The 12,129-nt window shown below is 39.5% G+C and overlaps 1 protein-coding gene and 1 long non-coding RNA gene across 18 annotated transcripts in view; one reads left to right on the top strand and one right to left on the bottom strand.

Moving 5' to 3' along the window:
• LOC116216567 (uncharacterized) overlaps nucleotides 1-12,129 on the bottom strand; it is a 488,234-nt gene that overhangs the window by 339,987 nt on the left and 136,118 nt on the right. The gene's annotated exons all lie outside the window — the stretch shown is intronic.
• NDST4 (N-deacetylase and N-sulfotransferase 4) overlaps nucleotides 6,601-12,129 on the top strand; it is a 102,710-nt gene continuing 97,181 nt past the window's right edge. The window contains exon 1 of the mRNA XM_010709954.4: nucleotides 6,601-7,855. The gene's annotated coding sequence lies outside the window, so the exon portion shown is untranslated. The remainder of the gene's footprint in view (nucleotides 7,856-12,129) is intronic.

Genomic DNA, 12,129 nt, shown 5'->3' on the forward strand with positions numbered 1-12,129 from the left:
AGTGTACTGGCATATGCTAGACAACTCTGCCAGACTGGAGATTCTAGGAGACTCCTGTGTGATATGAGCATGAGCATGACATGATCATTCAGTGCCAAGTTCCCCATCCTTGAAAGTTTGAAAACCATCCTATAGTGTACAGCTAACGGTTACTGCAACACAAAAACACTGGACTCAGCGTTCTCATTCTGCTTACTCTAGTAATCCCACTGAAGTTAATAGAGTCACATGTCTAAGGGAGACAATTATATTTGAATGCCTAAAGACAAACATAATTTCCTCTCATTTTTTGCTAGTCTTAAAATAAAAAGCTACACAAAACATTCCGGAGACCTTTCAAGTGCACAAAATTCACACACCCAATAATCTCTAGAAACAAATGTATTTACTTAAGAATGGGAAGACCAAGAACTTCAGAATACCAGGGACTTGCCTCAGAGTTTTGGCAATTCTCAGAGAAGGCCACAGAAGAAAACAAAAAGTGATTTACAGAGGCTCTGTTCAACATCAGTATTTCCCACGCTAGCTAGGGCATTATCAGCAGCAGCTTGGAAGTGTGAGGCCTCCTCCTATAGGGCTAGATGAAGTAGAAAACAAATGATAATGGGATTTTAAAAATAAAAGAAATTTGCTAAAAGCTGAAACAGAACACTCTGTACAACAGCATCCATTTATTACTGTAATACTAGAATACCAGTTTGAATGTGGTTTAGTAATGGACTTTTCACTGACTTTTTTTTTTTGAGTTTTAAATTAGGATATATAAAAAGCTAAGCTTGTGAGAGCTAACCTAGAAAAAAGTAATCCTTAGAATGTAATGGAAGCTTGATATCTAGATTGCAAAGACAGAAAACTAAAAAGAGAAAGATAAATGCTCTTTGTAGTTCTTTCTTTGAAAATATCATTCCTAGTTTCGCCTTTTATTCAGAGTGGATTAGAGTATTTAAAGAACCTCTATAGACATGTTAAAGGGGACTCCCATTGGAGCTATGGTCTAATTAAGTTACTTTATGAACCCTTCTACTCTCTGAATAACGCAAAAAAAAAAAAAAAAAAAAAAAAAGGAAATCACTTAATACTTTTAATACTTTAAACCAAGAGTTCAAGCTTCTTAATTTTTGTAATCAAGGAAGAAATGCTTACTTTCAGGATTTGTACGCTGTCATTTTTCTGAAGGATGTTCTACATGATAGAGGCTTTGCAAACAGCTGTTTTGGATTCCTCTTTATAAGAAGCCATGTGCCTCCAGCCAGCTTACCAGCCCAGCAACAAATTCACTGTTTTTCTTGTTTGTTCTCTCTAAAATGTTCTGTTAGCTATTGGGTCTTCAAAAATTTTATTTTAAGTATTTACTTGTTGATTTATCCACCAGAATATAATGCACTGTGGTGGTATAACTGCTTTCCTTTCTCTCTACTTAGAAAGCTACCAAGGCTTAGCTATGCAGGTGGCATATGACAACCAAATGATGATATTATACAGAGATAAATCTTCTCACTGTCCCAAGTGTTGTGATAGAGCAGCAAGAATGAATTACTTCTATATTTCCCAATATTATGCTGTAATTTGTTATATAATTGCTCCTTAAAGTGAAAACAGAGTGGAAAGAAGGATACACATGACTCCCAAATGGCTGAGCCGCAGATTTTTCCTTTGAGCACACTATGATTCTCTCCCTTACTTTCATTATTTTAAAAAATAACTCCATTAAGTTTGGAATGGGAGAAAGAAGAAAGGCCTAAGGGATCACAGCAAAAGAGTGACTTAGCTGGGACCAGTCCAATATTGGATTCTTTCTTTTTTACAGAAATCCTGAATTAGTGCAAATCTTTGTGGTTTTGTTTGTTTGTGTGTTTGTTTGTTTGTTTTTCCCGTGACAGTGAGGCACCCCTTTGTGGAGAGACTTTTGCTCTCAGATTTGCCTCACTCCCTTGAGGGTTCCCCTCTCTTATGAGACCATCAGAAGGCAATGACTGGGACTGCTGAAGCCCATGTTGCAGAAGAGAATGCTACACAGCCATCTTGGGATTGGTTCCTTGAACTGCTGCAAGGTCATGCTGAACCAAATACATTACTCATTAAATTAAGTCACTTTATCACCCTGAACTTGTATTGTGAGTGGGCACTTGAGAACTGGAAATAGCTGACACATACCAGGATGATAGCATTTCTACAGTCTGTGCTTGCCTGGCTACAGGACTGGGGAAGAAAGAAACTCTATGATCATCTCTATGATGCTGAGAAAGCCCATACCACTGGCACAGGAGAAAGCAGTAAACAATCCTTCACACTTTCACAGAAAGGAAAAACGGGTGCTCCACTGGCATTTCTAGAACAGCAAATTTCCACACGTGCTGCAGTTAGCTATGTGCTAGAGGTAGCTGCATGAGTAGTGAGCTGTTCTGAGATGCAGTCATTGGGGGACTTAGTGCTGCTTTAAATCTACTCTTTTTGATGATTTTTAAAAATAGATTGACTTGCTGATTAGTGGGGAGACCACAAGCACAATCTTCAGGAAAACACTCCAGATCGGAAAGGGTCCATAGACACTGACATGGTGGTACAGGTGCTGACACAAATTATGGTGGAGCTAAGCAGAACAGAACCTTATTTAGTAATATACTCTCCTGCCCCATCGAAAAGCCTTTTTCTTTCTAGGCCTGCAGTTATTTACCTCACAGGACATTTCTGCTTACTTGAAGCCTAACCCAAACCTAGGAAAGTCCCAGTATGGCAAATAGTGGGAAAGAGCCCCAAAGGCATGCAAAGATGTGCTTTTCCTCTTGCACAATGCCAGCTCTTCTCTCAGTGAGCTCAATAGCTCAGAAAGCAGTAATGTAGATCAGACTTCGGTCTGAGTGGAACAAATACATTTTTTGCTTTGATAGCATCTTGATGACAATCCTTACAGACTAGAGTTTATATGTTCATAGTTGAGTAAGCATTTAGGACATAAAACAATAATGCAATTAGAGATTTGCAGAACAGCTCTAATGCTACATGTTAATGAATGTATGTTAGTTTAACAGATACTTCAATATTAGTTTATATCAACACTCTCTCTAAGACAAATACATCCGAAGGCTTACAAGAACTAAGACACACTAGGACACTGACATTATTTCACAAAGATATGAAAGGTTAAGATAAAGGTCATTACAAAACTGATATGTGCTGATTTGCCTTAGTCATTTGCAGAAGAAATGTGTCCAGATATCAGCAGGGGAGGTTAATAGAAGCTGTTTAGCTGGGGAAAGCCAGCAGGCAAGTAATCTAGTTCATATTTTTGCATATCTATTTTATTTTGCATATAGGACTTTGCAGTATTTTTGCTGTTGTTTCAAATCAGTTCTTCATGCTTAAGCAGCCTACTTGCAGCATGTTCTCCACTGCTATCTGGAGAATAAGAATAATCCACAAGTCAGGCACTTCCAATACAAGACAGGAATGTCTTAGTTGAGTTGTGGTGCTCAAAACTCTACTCCAAGTATCTGCATATTTCATTTCCACATTTTTGAGCATATAAAACCTCTAACATATTCGGGGTCAAAAGCAACTTACTTAGTAATTAAAGATAAATAAATAAATAAGTAACAACAGAACCAAAACCAACCAAATCAACAGACTTCTTAACAAATGCATGTTTGAATACCCTGAAAAAAAACACACTGAGCTGTGCCTTTCTGTTTCTTGCACTTTTGATGTGATTGAAATTAAGTTCTGCATATCTTGAGTAGCTGCTGGAGAATTAGAGACTAATCTATAATTCTTATAAGTTGTCATAGTTCCTCTGAAATCAATGGATATTTTGATAGTTTCCGAGGAACTGCTCTGTGTTCTTAATAAAAGACACATTGTTGTTCAATTATAGGGAAGTTTAAAAAGTCTCCACAGCTCAACGAAAAGCCAACCCTTTGAGCAATAGTCAATTTTTGTTTCTTTAAACTCATTATGAACTCACGAGTCAAAAGCCATTTTTCTTTCAATAAAGACTGTACAGATCAGATGCCTCTAGCTGAAAGAAATGCTCATATGTATTGTAGCCAACTTCATTTTGCAATGTGGCCTTTGTGCTGCAAGGCAAATTTTGAGAGCAGAAGTCAGGAATGCTCATTAAAGTGCCACCAGAGCACTGTAGTAACAGGTGAGAAATCAGAAGACAATTAGAGAAAACAAAAGCTCTGCGTAACAACAAAAAGTCCATTCAAATATTTCCGTAAACATTTTCAAGCAGCCCAGAAGTGTGAGCAAGGGAGAGATCATACACTATTTACTACTCTGAAAAGTATTTGCATGCTCTGTATCATATCTCTAAGCACAGAATTGAAGGAAATGTATTTTTATTCATTATAATATGTTATGAAGATAAATTTCTTAAAAACAGGTAGGTGCAGAGACACTGTAGTAATAGTACAGTACTGAGAAGAACTGTGAACACCAGAGTCTGGATTTAGGTACCTAAACAGGTGAAGGACGCTGAATTTTCAGCAGTTGCCCCTAGTATAAATGCAAATGCCCCTTTAAAAAAAAATAAAATCTGATTCAAAGTCTTTTTAACATACACAGAACTAAGCAGTCTATGTGAAAGCACTAGGCTTAGAAAAGCAAAACATTTGTTTACATTTGTGTAAGCTCCAAAAAAATTGGACAAACAAAGCAATGCTTTCACTGTAGTCTGAAATATAAACAAATCAAAAGCAAACAAACAAACAAAACACACCAAGAAAAACAACAGCAACATCACCACACCAGAGTTATAAGTCAAAAAGGCATGCTTCTGAAAGATAATATCAGATCGGGGGCAAAATATAGACAGGTTTTACCTACAACTTTAATTATTAAGATAGAAGGGCTAGGCAATTATGGCTAGCTACCATAGTTCTACATAGTGGGAATAAATCACATAATAATTAACTAAGATGCTATTTCCATCAGCTAATGTAAAATCCATGCTGCAGGTAAGTACAGAGAAACGTACACCCTATGGCAAGGATTTCAACATAAATATGGTACCTCATTACTATGGTATTTCATTATTAGAGTTTCCCTCATTTTACTGCCTCTCTCCATCCATACTTAATTTCTGTTTCTTCCTGCTCCAAATTTTGGTTTTTGGATATTCTCCCCTAAAGCAGAGCATGAAAATAATATCATGATTGGAAGAAAAGTATTGATAGAACGAGGGGGAATAGCTTTAAACTAAAAGAGGAGAAATTTAAGTTATATGTTTGGAAAAAATTCTTCACTCAGAGGGTGGTGAGGCATTGGCACGAGCTGCCCAAAGATGCTGTGGATGCCCCAGTCTGGAGGGATTCAAGGCAAGGTTGAATGAGGCTCTGGGTAGCCTGATGTGGTGAGGCGCAACCCTGCCATTACAGGGGTTGGAATTAGATAATCTTGAAGGTCTGCTTCAAGCCAAGCCATTCTATGATTCTACAATCCTAGGGAACGACACCAAAGAAAATTTGTCTCTGAGCAAGACAAGTTCTCACTTGATATTCCACTTAAAATGAATCACTAAAAAAGTGAACAGATAAGTTCAAAGAGCTACTTTAGCATCTGAATTAAAATACACTCCGACAGTATGCGTAACCACTTGGTTGCCGGCCTGCCGTGGGAACATCTGCAGCAGCAGCTCCACCAGAGTGCGGCAGCTCCAAAGGGGCAACCGCTGCTCTGCCACATCTGACAGCATCTGAGATGTCCTGTCACACACTCACATCTTGCAGCAAAGCCTGGCAGCTCACACTGATGTCTCTGATGATCTGAGTACAGCCAGGAACCAAAAGTAGACAGGCAGCAAGAGGAACGATCATTGGACTTTCTTCTCACACAACTGTGGCAATGGAATTAGTAATAGGAAGCCCTCACATTTTTGTAGTTTTGAACCAAGTGCACCCAAATTCTTTTTTATGCTGGGAAAAGATTCTCTAACTTGACTTGGAGATCTTACTTTACTGCCTGACCAAAAACTGTCCGTTTACACAGGGTAGAAAGAGACACCCGCTCATCACTCAGGTCCCGTGGGATCTCGGCCTCTCAACTTCCCAACAGTAATTGGAAAATAAACCCCAAATCCAGAGTCAGCCATAGGTGCGAGGGATTTTAAAAGACCCCAGTGCTTGCTTTGTAATTAGAAATTGCAGGAAATGACTCAGACATACTTTGAATTTTAATTTTCCCTCAGTTTCTAATTTAGCCAGAAGGAATAAATTAGTCCCCAGTCAGGAATATCTACCATCTTTGAAACCTGGATAATCATGGAGAGTAAACAGCTCTTCAACGCAGAAGGTCCCCGCTGAAGGATGTAAATGGGAAAATGCATGGAATACCATTTATTTACACTATTTTGGAAACATGAAAGGTTGAGCTGACCCTTCCATGATTCAAATCTGTGTTTACAGCATCATTCATCATCTCAGAATGGGTTTGTTCCAGTCTCCTTGAACAAAACTATTTTCTCCTCACATTTGCCGCACAGAATTGGCTGAATTTCAATTCTGAGGTGCACGGTACAAAGAACAGTTCTGGAGTGAAAGGTGTCAAGCTGGCAAAAATTGAAAATTAGATTGGTATAAAATCTAATTTTTCTAATATAGGAAGTGTTTAGATTTTCCTCTGTAATATAATTTAACCCTAGAAAGCTGCATAACAATCATGTATCTTGGCAATGGGTATAGGTTTCAACCTTAACTGGATGAGCTAAAGGATTTTAATAAGAAATTATGCAACAAATATGTGGAATTTGTGTTGCATACAGTAGAAGAAAATGCTTTGCACTTCCAAGCGCTGCATGTTTGCTGGAATCCACCCAGCGGTAGTAGCATCAAGAGCACTTTTTAGCCAGCTTGCTGGGTGACCTTTGCTTGATTTTGGTCACACCACACTGTTGCACAAAAAAAAACCATTATGCCGGGTGATCTTACCAGTGACCCAGCAAGAGTACAAACCACAAACTCTTGCAGTACTGTGATTTTCTGGAGCCTCTGTTAGCATTTGAGGATGGGGTGGGCTGCTAGGGGCTCCCCTTGCATACTTGCCTGAAGCACTCTCCTTCCAGAAAAAATGACTCTTTCAACTTTTTTTTTTTTTTTTTTTTTTTTTTTTTTTTTTTTAATGTCTAGGCTTTCAGCTGCAAGCTCCAGGTGTAAAATCAGAAGCTGCGAGCAGTGTTTTCCTCCCGCATTTTGGGCGGGAGGTGGACCAACTGCACAATGACAGATTATGCAGATCCTCTCGGAGCATCTCATCAATCACGGTGGCGCGAGAGGGACGCGGCTCATCTCCGAATTAGGCTGCGTGGCGGCGGCCTCGCGTGAAGTATCCCCCCGCCGGCGTGACATCAGAGCAGCTCGAGTCCTTGAAAGTCTCGGGGTTGATTAGCGGAGGAGCGGGCTGCTCCTGCCAATCACCGCCCCGATACTCGTGGAGATACGAGGCAGAAGGAGGCTGGCTCCGGCGAACAAGAGGCACGGCGGCAGCGGCACTAGTAACAGGAGCAGCTGGTATTCGGGTGATTAAATAGTTCTCGCAGCCTTTTCACTGCGCTCCGGCTGCTTCCTGGCGTAATCCCCGTGTCCGAGAAGGAAGCTGCATTTTAACGGTGTGCTGAGCAGAGGTTTGAATCGTTCCAGCTGGCTGCTTGTTTGGAAAAGGACAGCCTGTGTATAAATGAGATGTGACTGTGCCGGCAGAGTTCAGTCCCTGGGACTGGAGTGAAAGGAGCCTTTCCGGGATGCTCCTCTGACAGCTGCTATCAATTGAAAACTCTCTCTAGCTTACCTGGAGCCGCGTGAGGAGATGTGAATAGAAGACGTCTCTTTCCTGCACGCTAGGAAAAGAAATTCTTCTCTAGGTAAGCTATTCTTCAGCTTCTGCATGTGTTGCTACACTAGCCTATACTTCTGGGTATATGTTAAGCTACTGATTAGATAGTATATGTACTCAGAGAAAACTGTTCTTGAAAAGGTATGATACACACACAGCATACAAATATAACATGCCTATAACCTATTCATATACAACAAGCGCTTCTGAAAGCTGCTGACAGCCTGGCATTCAAAGGTTTATCAGAAAGTTTGATATCCCTGCCTTCTTTGCATGCAAGTGTCTCAGATGTAAACAGAGGGGAAATAGTTGTTGGGGTAGATACGTGAAAGAGCGCAGAAGTTAAAGCACTGGAAGTTAGATGACAAGAGGAAAAAAAAGAAGGTTGCAGTTCTTTAGTCTGCTCCATATACTTTGCTTTTGTTTGCCTCCATCTAGCAGTCTAAGTTGAGCAAAGCAAAGTTGAGCACTAAAATGACAATGCAAAAGCTTGCATGGGTATTTAGTAACAATGTACTGTTAAAAGTAAGTGTTCTGCAAGGAAGCCAAAGTCTGATCTTTTCCAGCAGTTTTGTTTCTGATCACCATCCATCGGCAATGTTATTTTAAAACAGTATGATCATTCAGTGTGGAAGCAGGGAGCATGTCAGGCAGAAAGAGGTAAACCAAAGAAATCAGCATTTATTCTTCAGATTACTACAGTCTGAGCACAGAGCCAGCCCAGCATTTTTAGGTTGCAGCTGGCACATAGGCTTTAAGTCATTACTGCTGGGAATAAGCGTTCAAAGGAGAATTGTGTGGAGGTGAATAAGTCTCTCCCTACAAGCGCTACACTACAGTAACCACACATGCATATAGAAGCCGTGATCATTAATTCTGTCTTCCCTGGGGAATTTGCCTGATATTTTTCTTAACCAACTTTTGCAGCTCCTAATTCTGTTGATTAAACCTTCCCTCGCTTTTCATAAATGTTTCTGAATTTGGCCTATCCTGTGTAGGTGGTTGTTCTGCCTTTTCAACCTCAATACTCTGGATGTTATCAGAGCAAATGTAAAATAGAAACAACAAGTAATTTTCTCTCAGTTACTTCAGTAGTTTTTAAATTATGCTCCTTCTGCTACAAGACATTCAACTTGTGGGATAATATCAGAATCTCCCTGCTCATAAAGTTTACATAGTTGGCAATGCTGCCAGGTGCTTCCCTGTCTTGCCCTATCATGTCTGCATACTTTCATCGTGCACATTTTACCATCAGCCAAGATGCACCGTCTGATTTGCTTTCTGAAATGCTGCTCTAAAGAAGAGAGCAGTGGGAAATGCCAAATCACATTTAACAAAGGAAATTCTTGGCTCTCGGTTTTCTTCTGAACCTTATCAATCCGGATAATATGATGGGCTCAATTAGGTTAGATTTTTCCTATTGACACTCTTCCCTGCAGAAGTTTAAGGTTGTGTATTAGGTTTTTGTGCAGTTTCCTCAGAGCATGGCTATTTTTCTAATTCATAATAAACACTTCATGTCTGAAAGTGTCAGAAATGAAAGCAGGAGTTTCCTGATTTCTTGTTAACATCTGTTTTCTATGAGGTTGGAGGAATGATGCTATATATTTCCTTTTATTGGAGTAGATCAAATCAAAGAAGTATTAACCACAGATCAACATACTCAAGTCACTGACTACCTGCGCATATATCTGTGTATCTATATATATATATATATATACATATATTTCTGTCTGAACACCCTGTTAACTCTCACTATAAAGTTAGGGAAGTCATTAAAACTTTATGGATGTCCAGAGGTTGTGATGGCAGCTATATTGCTCTTTGTAGTGGCACTGATCGCAGCTGATTTGGCAGCACACAGGGAATTGCGAGCTCCTCTGGAGTTCAAATATCATTCAGTATGGGTGCATGCGGAGAGGAAATATGCTAATAGTAAAGATTATTTTTGTGAAGCCATACAGTATAGGAATTCTTAGAGGTATAATAAGATACTTTAAGGAAAACATGATTACATATTGCAAAACCAGGGCAATATTGTTCAAAGAAAAACTGGCGTGTTACTAGCAAGTCATGACTGAGCTTTCAGTTAAGCAAAAAATGGCATTTAAACTTTTATACCACCAAAAAAAAATCTCATTTTATTTTTCTATGAGCAATAAAAGAAAGAATAACATGCTCTCTTAATCAAATCTCTCTATATATCATTTCTGTTCCAAGTCTGATTGAGCCCACAAAATTATGGTTTGCCAGTCTTTATGTCCATCAGGCTGGCTGACCTTCAGCTGCACGTATATACTGATGTTTGCTTCCATCAAGCACTGGCTTTGCAAAGCTTTAATAATGCTTCAGCTTCTTAGATGCATCCAGAGATCTACAACCCATGCCTACAAAATGGACCTGTCAAAAAAAAAAAAAAAAAAAAAACCAAACCCACTAAGCTATGAGCAAAGAATTTCAAGCTGGAGTCTTGGTGTCCAAAGGAAAGAGTAACTCTGAATTGTGCAGAAAACTGTGATTCCCCAGCCTGTAAAGTCAGAAATGGGACACTGAGCTAAAGACAAGAGAGGGCTTCTCCACACTTCCATGGTGAAGGGAGCCTGATTGTGAAACAGTTTGCAGTGATTGAGGAGTAAAGTAGAGGGTGGCAACTGAACAGCTGGGGACCTGAGTAAGGAGCCAGCATTGAGGGATTGAAGTGCAGGAGGAGGAGGGTAGTATCCATGCCGGAATTTACTTAAAGCATCAAGTTAGTGTTCTGTCTCACATTTTGAGAAAGGCTGAAGAATAGTCATATCACAGCAATAAGTCTTTCCTATTGAGATGTTAACATTTCATGGAGCAGAAGCCACGCAGAAGAGTGCAAAAAAAAAAAAAAAAAAAAATTTCTTTCCACATCAACATCTAAATTTGTAAAATTGTTTGAACTATAAAAAAAGAAATCGTCTGCTGGAAGAAAATAAAAGCCATGCACGTCAATCCAAAACATTTATTACAACTATTGTCAGTAATAATAGTTACAATGAAATCACAGATACTCCTGAAATTAACAGTTGCTATAGAAAATGAATAATATTTTATCTAAACAGTAATGCTACCAGAATCACATGGCAACAGCACAACAGTGTAGAAACCATGTCGGTATTTGATGAAGAAATTACACTGGTACCAGAATACTGTATTGTGACGTGATGTTCTAAACTATATCTGGAAGGAACAGAGAAGTATTAAAACCCATTTCCATGTCTCTGGCTACAGGAAGGGTCACAGCTTCTTTCCTCAAGTGCAGACGAATAGAGGAAATGAATTCTTCCTCCAAGGCTGCAGAGTCTTTTGGAGAACTAGAGCAAATATAGAAGTGATAGCAGGGTGGACTTCTTCTATGGGGAAAAAAAAAAAAAAAACAGCAGGAAGAAAAAGATTTCTTCTTTTTACTTGACTCACTTGAGCAAGAGAAAGCCTGCTGAATTTCTGAATTGCTTTTCGTGACCTTCATTCTATTTGCTTCATGTCACATGGAGTTTAGCACACAAGTTTCTTCCCTCCCTCAAAACCTGCTAAGGCAGGATATTCAGTAGTGCAGCCCCAATATGAGACCGTATAATGCAGTCAGCAACTTAAAATTGTTTATATACAGCTGCTAATGCATTTCTCTCAGACCACAGTACAACTACATTTAGTGAGTGCATGCTTTTTCACACAGCCAGCCACCAACAACGTTGCTGTTGGAGAATTTCAGCCAGGACAATTGTGAAACCTCAGGATTCATCCCTCAGCAGCCACAAGATGAAAGGAGTAGTTTCAGTTCTGCTACAGCCAACCAGAGCAATGTAAAACACACACCTTGCTAATGCTCAGGGTTGATTCATCTATGACAACAGAGTTTTACTTACGGCTGGGTCTTAACCTCATGCCCTTATATATCATTATTAGAGATGCAGCAGACAGTATAACATGAGTGGGTTCTTCCCTGAGCAAAACTGGGCTCAAGATGTATCCTCCTGAAGGACTATCCACAGCTACTTATTTCAACCTGCACTCTGCCAGGCTTCTACTGAAAAGATTGCATTTAGCTCTTAGTGTATAAATAAGTGTTGTGCTAAATAATTAATAGCAGCTGCAGGCCATAAAAGAGGAGACTGTTCAGAAAGTTAAAACAGTCTGTCATGAAATATGCACCCACCTATGTTCTAATTTCAGAGGATGCTTTATCCACCATCCTTTCCCTGTACAAGGGACCAGCATTTTGCAAGAAAGACAAAGCTTGAGCTCCAGAGCCTAAGGGTATTCTTTAAATAAATT

Source organism: Meleagris gallopavo, chromosome 4 (assembly GCF_905368555.1).
Source record: "Meleagris gallopavo chromosome 4, MGAL_WU_HG_1.1, whole genome shotgun sequence".
Classification (NCBI taxonomy): Eukaryota; Metazoa; Chordata; class Aves; order Galliformes; family Phasianidae; genus Meleagris; species Meleagris gallopavo.